Raw genomic sequence first — 11716 nt, 5'->3', positions numbered from 1 at the left:
GGGGTTTTGTCTTTGGTTTTCTTGGATTAGGCGAAGATTAAGAAGTTGTGGGTGTTTTTGCTACGATTTGAGCATTAAAGATTTCTTTTCGCTACCGTTAAGATCATGGTTACGTTGTTGGTGTTGTGAGTTTCCGTTGATGGAATTTTTCAGTTAAGGATTCGTAGATGTTGTTGAAATTGAGTGTGGTTATGACAATTTTTAGGTTTCTGGAGGCTCGAGAGTGGTTTTGCATCAAATCAATACCAGGTGTGTACTTAAAATGAAAAAGAAAAAAGGATTCAGCGAAAGATGAAAAACCCCACTGTCGATGCCACACGGGCGTGTGATCAACAGTGTGGTAGGCCATGTGCAACAACACGGCAGTGTGGTTGATGAAGACATGGTAGTGTAGTGGCTGAAGTGTGGCCGTGTGGGCCACACGGGCTAAACCAAACTGGGCGTGTGGGTCCACATGAGTAGTCCACACGGGCATATGGGCCCACACGGGTAGTCCAAACTGGTATATGGGTTGCTAGGCCAGGCCGTGTGATCCACACTAGCAAGGCCAATCTCTGCGTTTGGGCCTACACGGGCATGTAGGCCCATTATACTGAAATTTTTTGTAGGGTCGCACGGTTGTCCTAATAAACTGTGGGCCTACCGCAGTGTCGGTAAACACTATCTAACCCTAAAACCAAGCGATGTATTAAACTATAATATGATTATAAGCATGCCTATGAGTGCATATCTATTATCTATTATCTGTTTATATAATCATGTTAAGCATGATTTGTCTGTTGAATTCTGTATGTATAATCTGATATTGTGATTGGGGTGGGATGATATTTATGATGGAGGAAGTGTTCTGAAAGGCAGATTATGCCTAATATCTGGCAGCACAGCTGCATTATATCTGATATGTGCCGCATCAGTCAGCATGGTGTGTAGGGCTGGGTGGGTGTTTTAAACCCCACATGGTGTGTAGGGATGGTCGGAGATGGTGTGTAGAGGATAGGGGTAGGAGTCTATTATCTGGTTTCCGATCTGATCTACAAATCTGTATCTGAGATGGGCTTAAGCCAGAATCTGCATCTGTATCTGTAATGGGTTTAGGCCCGCTTTTGTATCTGACTGATTCTAATATTATGTTTGTGTGCATGCTTAATTCTGTGGGGTTCCACACTGAGTTTATGTAAACTCACCCATTTTATGTTTGTTTGTACAAGTAACCCACAGTCTTAGGTGGATCGGAGCAACGAAGGACTCAATAGTGACCACTCGGAAAAATTGTTTTTATTTGATTTAGTTTTTATTTAAATTTGGAATTAAGATTGAGAGTTTGTATTTTCTAGGACTCTCTAGACTGTTTAAATTATTCCACTTTGGTTTGGGGTTTTCGGTTTTAATTACTTATAACTTGAACGGTTTTCTAAACACGATAATTTTACAAGCTTTCGCTACAAATACATTTTATCTCCAAATAATTAAATGAAAGAGAGCTTTGAAATTAATAATAGGGATAAAGGTTAAATAAACTGGAAAAGGTTTTTATCTCAACAAACAACGGTTTTTCAACCTATTCCATGTGACACTTCCGGATATGGCCATAACGTCTAAGCCAGGTTTAGGGTGTTACAAAATTAGTATATTATTTGGGTTTGAGCTTAGTATAATTTATTTGGGTTTTGGAATAAGTATTTTAGAATATGAGTATTGTAACACATTTTACCCGATCCGATCGCTAATTCTGGGTATTAGATGTCACAACGATCTGATTAACTTAATACATTTCTATTTTAATTTGATTACATACTTAGATGACTTCAACCTTCCAATAACTCTTTGATATTAATACACATATTATATTAGTTCTAATTGCTTACAATCTTGCACTTTTAATGGTCCAACAATTCGACTCCATATAGACTCAATTAACTTCAACCCTGAGGCGTGGCCTTTGTGGGTGCCCCTCTATATACATGAGTCAACTCTCATGCCAAACTCTTAATTCTGATGGAGACTAGCTCGGTCCCTCCACTTGATTTCCAAGTTTTTATATACCCTTCATCCAAGCAGAATTTTTCATAAGTTCCAATGAACTTAGTAAGTCTAAACATTCATCTTTTAAAAATGTTGCTTTAAATTCTAAGGAAAAAGATTCTACGAGTAAAGCTCCTTAGGTTTCATGAGGAAAATTTGTGGACTTAATTGGTGTAGTCAATGCTTTCATAATGTTGAGCCAACTGATAGCGGTATAATTATGGACCTGATTACAACCATGTTCTCATCAAGGTCTTACCTTACTATTCCTTGATTCCACTTTTATCGTACCCTTTCGGATATGCTTCAACATTGTCCCCTATTCGCCGATGTGACCAAGCAATGTCTAGTTGCGGTTATACAAATAATCACCTTGATTGTGGATCCTTAACCTAAACATTTTTCTAGAATAAGATCTCTTTCTGATACCTACTTTTCTTTAGTGGAATTGTGCCCTCAATGCAACTCTATATTACCTATTCTTTCAGTCCATTACTTTTAAATACTTCAATAGACAAGTAGTTCCCAACAAACTTTCTCTTACTTAGGTATCTCTCGACAATTTCCACCATTGGTGGACCTACAAAGTCTTACGAATGCTTCATAGCCCTGATAGATTTTCACCCCTTACTATTTTCTGAAGGGCTTTATTAATTGTTCAACCTTGCGCTGACATTTATTCCCATGAATACTCTTGGCGCCTACTTATTCAACTACCTTTTGTCGGTTCCAATCTAAGTTTGTATTTGCTTAATCATTTTAGAATCCGTGACTTCTCTGACGGACTCTTCTTGGCAGGCATCACACTTACCATCTTGTCTAAAGAACCTTTCCCACCTTTTTCACAATATTAAGTTAATACGCTTCTTAGGTTCCATTCATCATTGTCCTTGGCAAGATCCCTCTAGTCGTCTGTTTGCCTCTTGCTCTTATTTATAGAGGCGCACTTCAAGTATTTTACTCCTTTCGATAATCTTCCCCATGTCCTAAACGTAGGCACCTTTATTCTTCCTAAGTACCATAATGTTAACTTATTGATTGCCTATAAATATGTTATTGTTTATAGTAAAAATATCACATAAAAAATATAAGAAATTAAATCGACGGTGTCTGCAAGCGTACGAGTAAAATAGTAATATAATAAAGTTTACAACAAAACACTGATAAGTATTTCGAGAATTGTACCCAAGGAATTACTAATTGGAGAAACAATTATTAAATTAACTACAAAAAATAATTACTAATCTAATCGAGTCACGAATTAGTAGTATGATTCCAAATTAATATTTTAGTTAAATTAATTATTTCTTATGGTGTTAATGAATTTTGTCTAAATAAACTAATACCACAATGATTAAAAATTAAAACTAAATAAAAATGCATCTCAAATTTTTATGGGAACATGTGGTAAAAATTTTCATAACCTTTTTCGAAATTTTAAAACTTCGATCTCTTTTCGATAATTCCCCCTTCGTCTTTCTCTTAATCAGTGGTTATGGAAATCTAAAACTTTCTCACCAACCAAACAATATTTATTGTTAGTAAAAATAATAAAAAATTATGATGAAGATTTAAAGCATTTATACTATTATTTATATTTTTATTAATTTAATGTCACGAATCAATTAGATATTAACTCGATTAAAAATTATAAAAAAATTTGTAATTAAAATAAATAATATCATTTGAGAGTATTTTAATCTTTTTACTTTAGAAAACCAAAGGAAAATATTCATATGATGAGATTCAAATACACTAATTGCATTAGTAAAATGTTTCTTTTGCCACTCAACTAAAACTTTATTTTTAATTTTTATATTTTAATTTTATTATGCATATTTTATTACCTCGATTTGTTGTATAACTCAATAATATATTTGGTTGAGTTGGTGCTACAAGCTAATTCGACACCAACTCAAGATTGATGACAACACCGTGATAAACATTTAATCTTTTTTTTCATTTTAATAGTGTATATATTTAATATGTTATTATTAATTAGTTTCAAATAATAAACTTCATTATTTATTATATGTTATTGTTTAATACAAATTTACGTTCTAAATTTATGGTTTCTATTTAATATTTATCTCAATTTAATAATTAGGTAAATGTTTAAGAAAAATATAAAATTTATGATTTAGTACTGGTTGCATAAATTTTGGCTGGGAGAAAGATAAGAACAAAAAAAAAAATGAGATCGGTGGGCCAAAGTGGCTATCAGTTACCCTGAAAAAGATGTGGATATGAGTTTATAATAAATATGTGGCTATAAGAAAGATTTAATAAATATATAATTTAATATATTATACATTTTATGGTTATATTTGACAAAATTATACATTTTAATATTTAATGATATTAATGTTAAATTTTTAATATTGGTATTATTCGGTTTAAATTTTTATGATTTTATTAATAATATAAAATTAATGTTAATTATGAATTTATTTAATTTTATATTTAATTTTTCAAATACAATTAATTAAATGTAATTTATTTTATATTTTAAGATTAATTTAGTGAAAGTTAATTAACTTGGAGGTGGTTGAAACTATCCAATATGAAGTCAAATTTTGTTTTTCAAAGTAGGTTAAAGCTTCTTTTTTATGTTTGTCGAAGTGTTTAAATTTAACAATAATTAGACATATAGTTTAATTTTTGAAAAATGTGAAAAATTGGTCAATTAAATAAGTCTCCGAGAAAGAAAATATTGAAGCTGATCACATTGCCAAATTGGGGTTTGACAAAAAGAAGGTTTACAGTAACTTCTTTTTGCTTCTTTTTAACTTGAGGTAAAGTGTTATAATCCATTAAAAAAAAAAAGGTTGTTTCTTATTTGGTTGTTTTGAATCTATCCGATATGCACCCAAATAACATCCTCTTCATGAAATAATAGTGAAATTACTCATAAGGTTCGAGCTTCTTCCGTATTGAATCAGGGTTTTCATAGCTTTTTTATTACTTGAAATTGTTTTATAAACACTGGATACCGTTTGGTTGGTGAGAAAGTTGAGGGAAAGTTTTTTATTTTCATAACCAGTAATAAAGAAGAAGATGAAGGGAAAATTAAAAAAAAAAAAAAAAAAAGAAGGGAAAAGTTAAATTTTCTGTTGACCATTTAAAAAGATTTACCATCATTGACTGGTGTTATTTCTTCTTTAATTTTGATTTATTTATTGCTTTTAATTATCATTAATGTCATAATTGATTTGATTGTCCAGCTGAAACCTCAAGAATCATGTGCCTAAAAAACCATTGAAAATTATAACGCTGCTTTAAGGTCTGCTACAATAATTCGATGGTTTGGTTCATAGAATGAGAATCTCCATTCCAAAGAATGTCTGATTTAAGCTTTATTTTGAGAAGCCCCACAATAGTCATTTATTTACTACTTATAATATGCTTAAATATTAGAGTTAATTTTAGGTTAATATATACGGAAGTATTATATTATTAGTTATTATTCTCGTTTCAGCATATTTTAACAGTGTTAATTAAAATTTAAAATAATATTAAATTGATTTATAATTTTCAAGTTTAAGTATCAGTTAAATTGAAAAAAATAATGCACCAAGTAAATATAAGTTATCTATCCGATCCGTATATATTAATTCATTTAATTTCTATACTTAAAATTTTTACATAATTTAGTAATTTAATCATAGTCTAAATATTTCATTTTGAGTAAAATGTTGACATGCAAGTGTCCAAATACACCACCTTTTACTTCTTTTTTGAGACTATACGATAATGGTAAAATTTTAGGTTTGGTTCTTATATTATGCTCAAATTTGAAATTTAATATTTATACTTTAATTTTGACATAATTTAATATATTATTTTTATAATGTTATTGTAAGGCTAATTATTTTATTTCGATTAAAATAGTGATATATACGAGTCCAAAATACATAGCCTTTAACACTTTTTTGAGATTATATAATAATGATCGATGTTCAATTTTAGTTAGTATACTATGCTCAAATTTGAAATTTAAGCTTTATATTTTAATTTTTATATAATTTGATATTTAAATTTTGTTAATGTCATTAGTTAATCTAAATACTTTATTTTGATTAAAATATTGAGGTGAGTTTTAAGAATTACCAACATTAGCAAAATTCTCCATTCCAGTATCATTTTTTTGTTTCATGGCTATCAAATAACCTTTTAGTTTTAATATGTCATGAAAAAGAATTTAATAGAAGAGTTTTAATGGTGTGAACAACTGAACCTGAATTTTAAATTTGAAAAATAAAAGGACAATTTTTAAAAATATGAGATTAAATTTAAAAATTCATATAAATATAATATTTTAAAATTTTATTTCTCAAGTTTCTACTATAGAAAATAGTTATCAAACACATTTCTATAATTTTATTATTAAAAAATTATTTCTATTTATCAAGTATGTTTTTAATTTTTAAAAGATAGAAAATAAAATTTATTCTTTAAAATAAAAATAGAAAATATTTTAGAAAATCAAATGATAATAATAATAATAATAATAAAACATCATCACAGATCATTTGCAATGGTGTCCACGCTGTAAGTGACAATCTCATCTCATGGCATGTTCGTCAGCGGCGTACTTAGTATTTAAAATGAAAATTTTTATTTAAATTTTAAAAATTTTAAAATTTTAAATTAGTAAATTTAATCTTCCTTAAAAATGATAAAAATTTTATTTAATTTTTTTAAAATTATAAAGATATAAACTATTAAAATAATAAAATTACCTTTTATTATTATAAAAATATAATTTAATTTTAGACCCTTTAAAAATTTTCAGACTTTAACTCTATTGTTGACTTTTTCTTTAATGTTAAAATCAAAAGAGCGGATGTAAAAAATATTGATAAACGTAGAAATTATTTATTATTAATGATACGTTTGGTTATAGGATTACTTTTACCATATGTTTTAGTCATTGGTTAGCTTTAAATTAATTATAATTGGTAATTTTAATTATTTACAAGACTTATTTATAGTGAAGAGAAAGAAAATTTTTCGCTTATTTTGATGATGTCTTAATTTTTTACAAGAGCTTTTATTCATACTTTGATTGCATGTTTAAATTTATACTAATTATTTTTATTTTATATTTATCTATTTTAGAACATATGTGTTAAATATTCTTTTTATTACACTAATAACCAAACATAGTATAATAGTCAAAATTAAAATTTTTCTATTAAAAGAATTAAATTAAATCAGTCATATTATTTTTTTAAGAAAGGAAAATCATTAACTCATTTCATGAATGAGATTATACAATTAGAAGAAAAAACAACAACAAAGATCTGTTGTAAACGATGAAGGACAAGCTTTGTCGAAACCATTTTTTTATTTCGATTTAAAAATAATGGATCGACTTTTCAGAAAGCGAAAATAGAGTCGCCACCAATCTTTTCTTGTTTAGGTGTGATCGGATCACCTAGAAATTTGGGTTGTTTTAATAAAACATTTTGGTTTACTAAAACAATGATTTTGGTCTACGAAATTTTGAGAAAAATGTTTGGGAGTCGGTTACGTGTGAGGAAGGATTAGCACCCTCATTACGTCCAAAATTGGTACCAAATCGATTAAGTACTGTCCTTATGTCTAAGCTTTAAAAAATGTTTTTGAAATGTGATTCCTTTTTGATAACATTTGAGTAACTCAAGTTAGTCATCAAAATTCTCTTGCCTAAGAGGAATATAGCATCACATCCAGCACGATAGGACATGATCCTTTAAGCCCTCGAAAACATGATGAATTTTGACTTCAAAAATTTATATGTTGAAAACTGCAAAAGGATGCCCAATTATTTAGTCCAACGAGAGAATCGAAACCCAACACGATAGGGCACGGTTCTTCGAATTTCCAAACGTTGAACATTGTCTCGCTTTGAAAAACGTGAATGAAATTCCAAAGGGATATTCGATTATTTTGCACAAACGAGAAATTGCAACCCAGCATGATAGGGCACGATTTCCCAAATTGCCAAACGTCGAACATTTCCTTCGTTTTAAAATTTTTTTAGAAAACATGAACGAAATTCTAAAGAGACATCCGATTATTTTGGGCAAACAAGAAATTGCAACCCAACACGATAGGGCACGATTCCCCGAATTGCTAAACGTCGAACATCGTCTCCGTTTTAAAGAATTTTTAAACGAATAATTATAAACCGGCTTGGAATACACTAATTTAACTTGAATTAGATTTAGAGAATTAGAAATCATAAAGTGATATTTGTAAATCGAATAAAATAAAAACGGATAATATACATGAGCATAATAGATGCATTAATATAAAATAAAATAAGAGACGAGAATAACAAAATTAGCTAACACGCTAAATAATCACGGATCAAATATAACGAAAAGTAAAATAAAAACTTAAGTAAATGATATATACGTAAATAAATAAATAACACAAACAATGATAAAAATAATAATAATAACAATAATAATAATAATAATAATTAATAATAATAATAATGCAATGATAGTAAAAAGAAAAAATTGATAACAATAATATGTCAAATAATAAAGATTAATAATAATAATAAATATAGCAAAGATAATGGTAAGAATATACAATATATATAGTATTAGAGGTAAATACACAATACATACATATTAGAAATAATCATAAAAAACAACTATTAATAACTATATAAATAGATATATAGTACTTGTATATACATGGCATAGTTTAAAAAAAAACATGAACATAAGATAGTATGAGAAATAATAATGTATAAATGATGTAGTATTAAGGTATATGCATAACAATAAAAATGCAATATTAAAAGATATATACACGTAATATAAAAATGTACCCGTATTAAAAAATATATACATAATAAAAATGCAATCTTTGAAATATTTACATAGTATATACATGCTAAAAAATAATAAAAAGATATTAATGATATTACATAGATATATACATATATCAAAATGAACACATGATAATACTCAAAGCATGTACACAATATATAATATATAAAAATATATAAATATAATATTTATAAAAAATACATATACGGTATAATGTTAATATGTATGCATAATATGGGGTATGATATAATATTTAAATGTGTATACATGAATAATAATAATAATAATAATAATAATAATAATAATAATAATAATAATAATAATAATAGTAAAATCAAGAGCATCTAAAAACATAAATAAATGAACTTTTTAGTATAAAAGTTAAAGGAATAAAGAAATAAGTAGATGAACAAGATAATAAATAAAACAATTTAGTTTGAAATTATAAACAGAAAATAAATAAATAGAACAAATAAGACAAAAATAACAAATAATATTGATGGAGCAAAAGGACAACGTGATAAGGATATTAATAGTAATAATACAATGAGCAGTTGTAATAAGCCATGAATGTAAAAATAAAGGCAAAAGAATAGTACAAAACAATGGTGAAATAAAAATAAAGAAAAAACAAAATGGAAACTAAAAGAATTGAATTAACATAAAAAATGAAGTCTAAGGCGTAAAATATAGGTAAATTAATAAATATAAAAATAAAATAAAATATAAGGGTTGAATTTAAAAGAGCAAGTAAATAAAATACTAAAGAAAATAAAAATAAAACCGAATATTGAAAATAATAAAAAAAATGAAAAATAAACAAGATTAAATGGTCAAGGAACCGAAAATAAAAAGAAATGAACTTTAAGGGATAAATTAAAAAGTTGGAATTTGAGCTAAAATGAGATACATGTAAGGGAAGAGGGACTCATATTGTAAATAATGAAAAGAAGGCCATCAAGGATCGAAATGAATCACGCTGAAACAACGAGGGACTAGCTGGAAAATATTCCTAGCCTTTTATGCGCAGTGTTTCGAAGGACCCAGATGTAACCCAAACGAAATCTAAGAGCTAAATTAAAAAACAAAAGAAAACAGAAAATGGGGCCTGGTCGAATAGAGTTGCAAAGGAGAAGGACTAATCTAGCAAATCTCCCATTTAGGGATAATGCACACCCCACTCCACCAAACACGCCGTTTCATCATCATCATTTAAACCAAAAAAAACTTTCCTTTTTTTATTCCATTACCAACTTTCCTTTTTTTATTCCATTACCAACTTTCCCCTTTTTTATTTTTTATTTTATTATTCCATTACCAGCCTTCCCCCAACTTTAAACAAAAAGAACAGAGAGCTTTCCTGCTCTCTCCCCATTTCCTTTCTCTTTTATTTTCTGCTAGGGTTTCAAAGAAACCCATCATTGCCGCCCTTCAACCGCCGCGCCACCACCGCACTCGGTGGTCGACGATACACCAAAATGGGCTCCTTTAGCTCTCCCATTTTTTACTTGTTGGAGGCTAGTTCCAAAAACGAAAAGACAAGGGTTCAACCCCCTTTTTAGACTCAACCACGCCGAACGGAGGGGAAGGCTCCGATAACGCTGCTGACGGGTCGGATCTGGTGAGAATCCTTCCTCTTTCCTTTTATTTTTCTTTTTGTATCTTTGTTTAATAGATTTGTATAAAAAATAAAAGAAATATTAAAGAAGCAAGAAAACGAAAAACGAAAATAAAGAGAACAAAATCGGAGATCAACCTTCTGTGTGTTTTTTGTTTGATTCTTTGAAAAATACGCGAGTGATACAATTTTTGGATCCCCTTTTTTACTATGAAAAATTGAAGGCTTTATAGCCAAAAACCATACATTTTCTACCTATTTCTTTGCTCCAATTGCAGGTGTTGAAGTTGTGGAGAACGAGGGGCGTGAAACATGGGCAAAAACATGGAGCGGGGTATACGGGGATCCTGTCTGGAGTGCTGACGTGGGGGTTGAGTTTGTAGTCTGCTGAAAATTTTTGAGATTGTGGGCTGGTAGGGTTAGTTTAGGTTGTGGGCTGATGGGGGTTTTAATTTGGGCCATGTATTATTAATTGGACTGTTTTATTATTTTTTTTGGATTTTTTTTTTGATTTGGGCTCGGGCTAAGGTTGAAATTAGGTTTGGTTTTATTAGGCCCCGGGCAAAATTTGGGCTTTACAAGCTTCATCAACATAACAAAGACTTTTAGCCTCAACATCAATAAAATATATGGCATGTTGACAATTGCCTCTATCACAACTCAAGTATAATAAATTTGGAGCAATTGCAAACAGTTAATATGATAAGGAAATCAATACCAATTGGTCCAAAATGGTGGCAAAAAATAGGCAAAAAAGCCGAAATCCACCAAACTAGAAAGAACAACGACAAAATAATTTTTAAAATTACTTGCAAAAACAAGACTACATACATAAGCAAGATTAAAAAGTGTGCTACAAGAGTGACAAAAAATTTATAAAAAGGGAGACTTATTAAACAATGAAAAAAAACAAAAAAAAAATAAGACAACATAGATCCAAACCAATTTGTGAAATAATTTATTATTTTGAAAATACTTTCAAAACAAAAATTAGATTAAAAAGCAGACAAAAGAGCAACTCATTTTTTAAAGAAAAATGTTGATGGTTGGTAGAGTTTCAATAACGACACCGTCATCTATTCATCATAATTTCTTAAAGCAATAAAATTATTCATAAAATACATCCACAAATAAAAATAAAAAGGAAAAAGATAGAATAGAAAGTTAATGGGAGAGAAGAAAAGGTGAGCGGTAACCAAAGACTAGAACCATCGTCTAACAATTCATTGAGGAATTTTTCAAA

At 28.8% G+C, this 11716-nt stretch overlaps 1 long non-coding RNA gene across 1 annotated transcript; it reads left to right on the top strand.

The window, feature by feature from the left end:
- The first annotated feature begins 10138 nt into the window (after positions 1 to 10138).
- Positions 10139 to 11117, top strand: LOC128285708 (uncharacterized). The gene is made up of 2 exons (XR_008276250.1): positions 10139 to 10476; positions 10752 to 11117. It is a non-coding gene; the product is annotated as an uncharacterized LOC128285708 (long non-coding RNA).
- Positions 11118 to 11716: the final 599 nt, after the last annotated feature.

The sequence above is a fragment of the Gossypium arboreum genome, chromosome 12 (assembly GCF_025698485.1).
Source record: "Gossypium arboreum isolate Shixiya-1 chromosome 12, ASM2569848v2, whole genome shotgun sequence".
NCBI lineage: Eukaryota > Viridiplantae > Streptophyta > Magnoliopsida > Malvales > Malvaceae > Gossypium > Gossypium arboreum.
The sequence above is the reverse complement of the archived record's forward strand: the minus strand, read 5'-3'. Positions and strand labels throughout refer to the sequence as shown.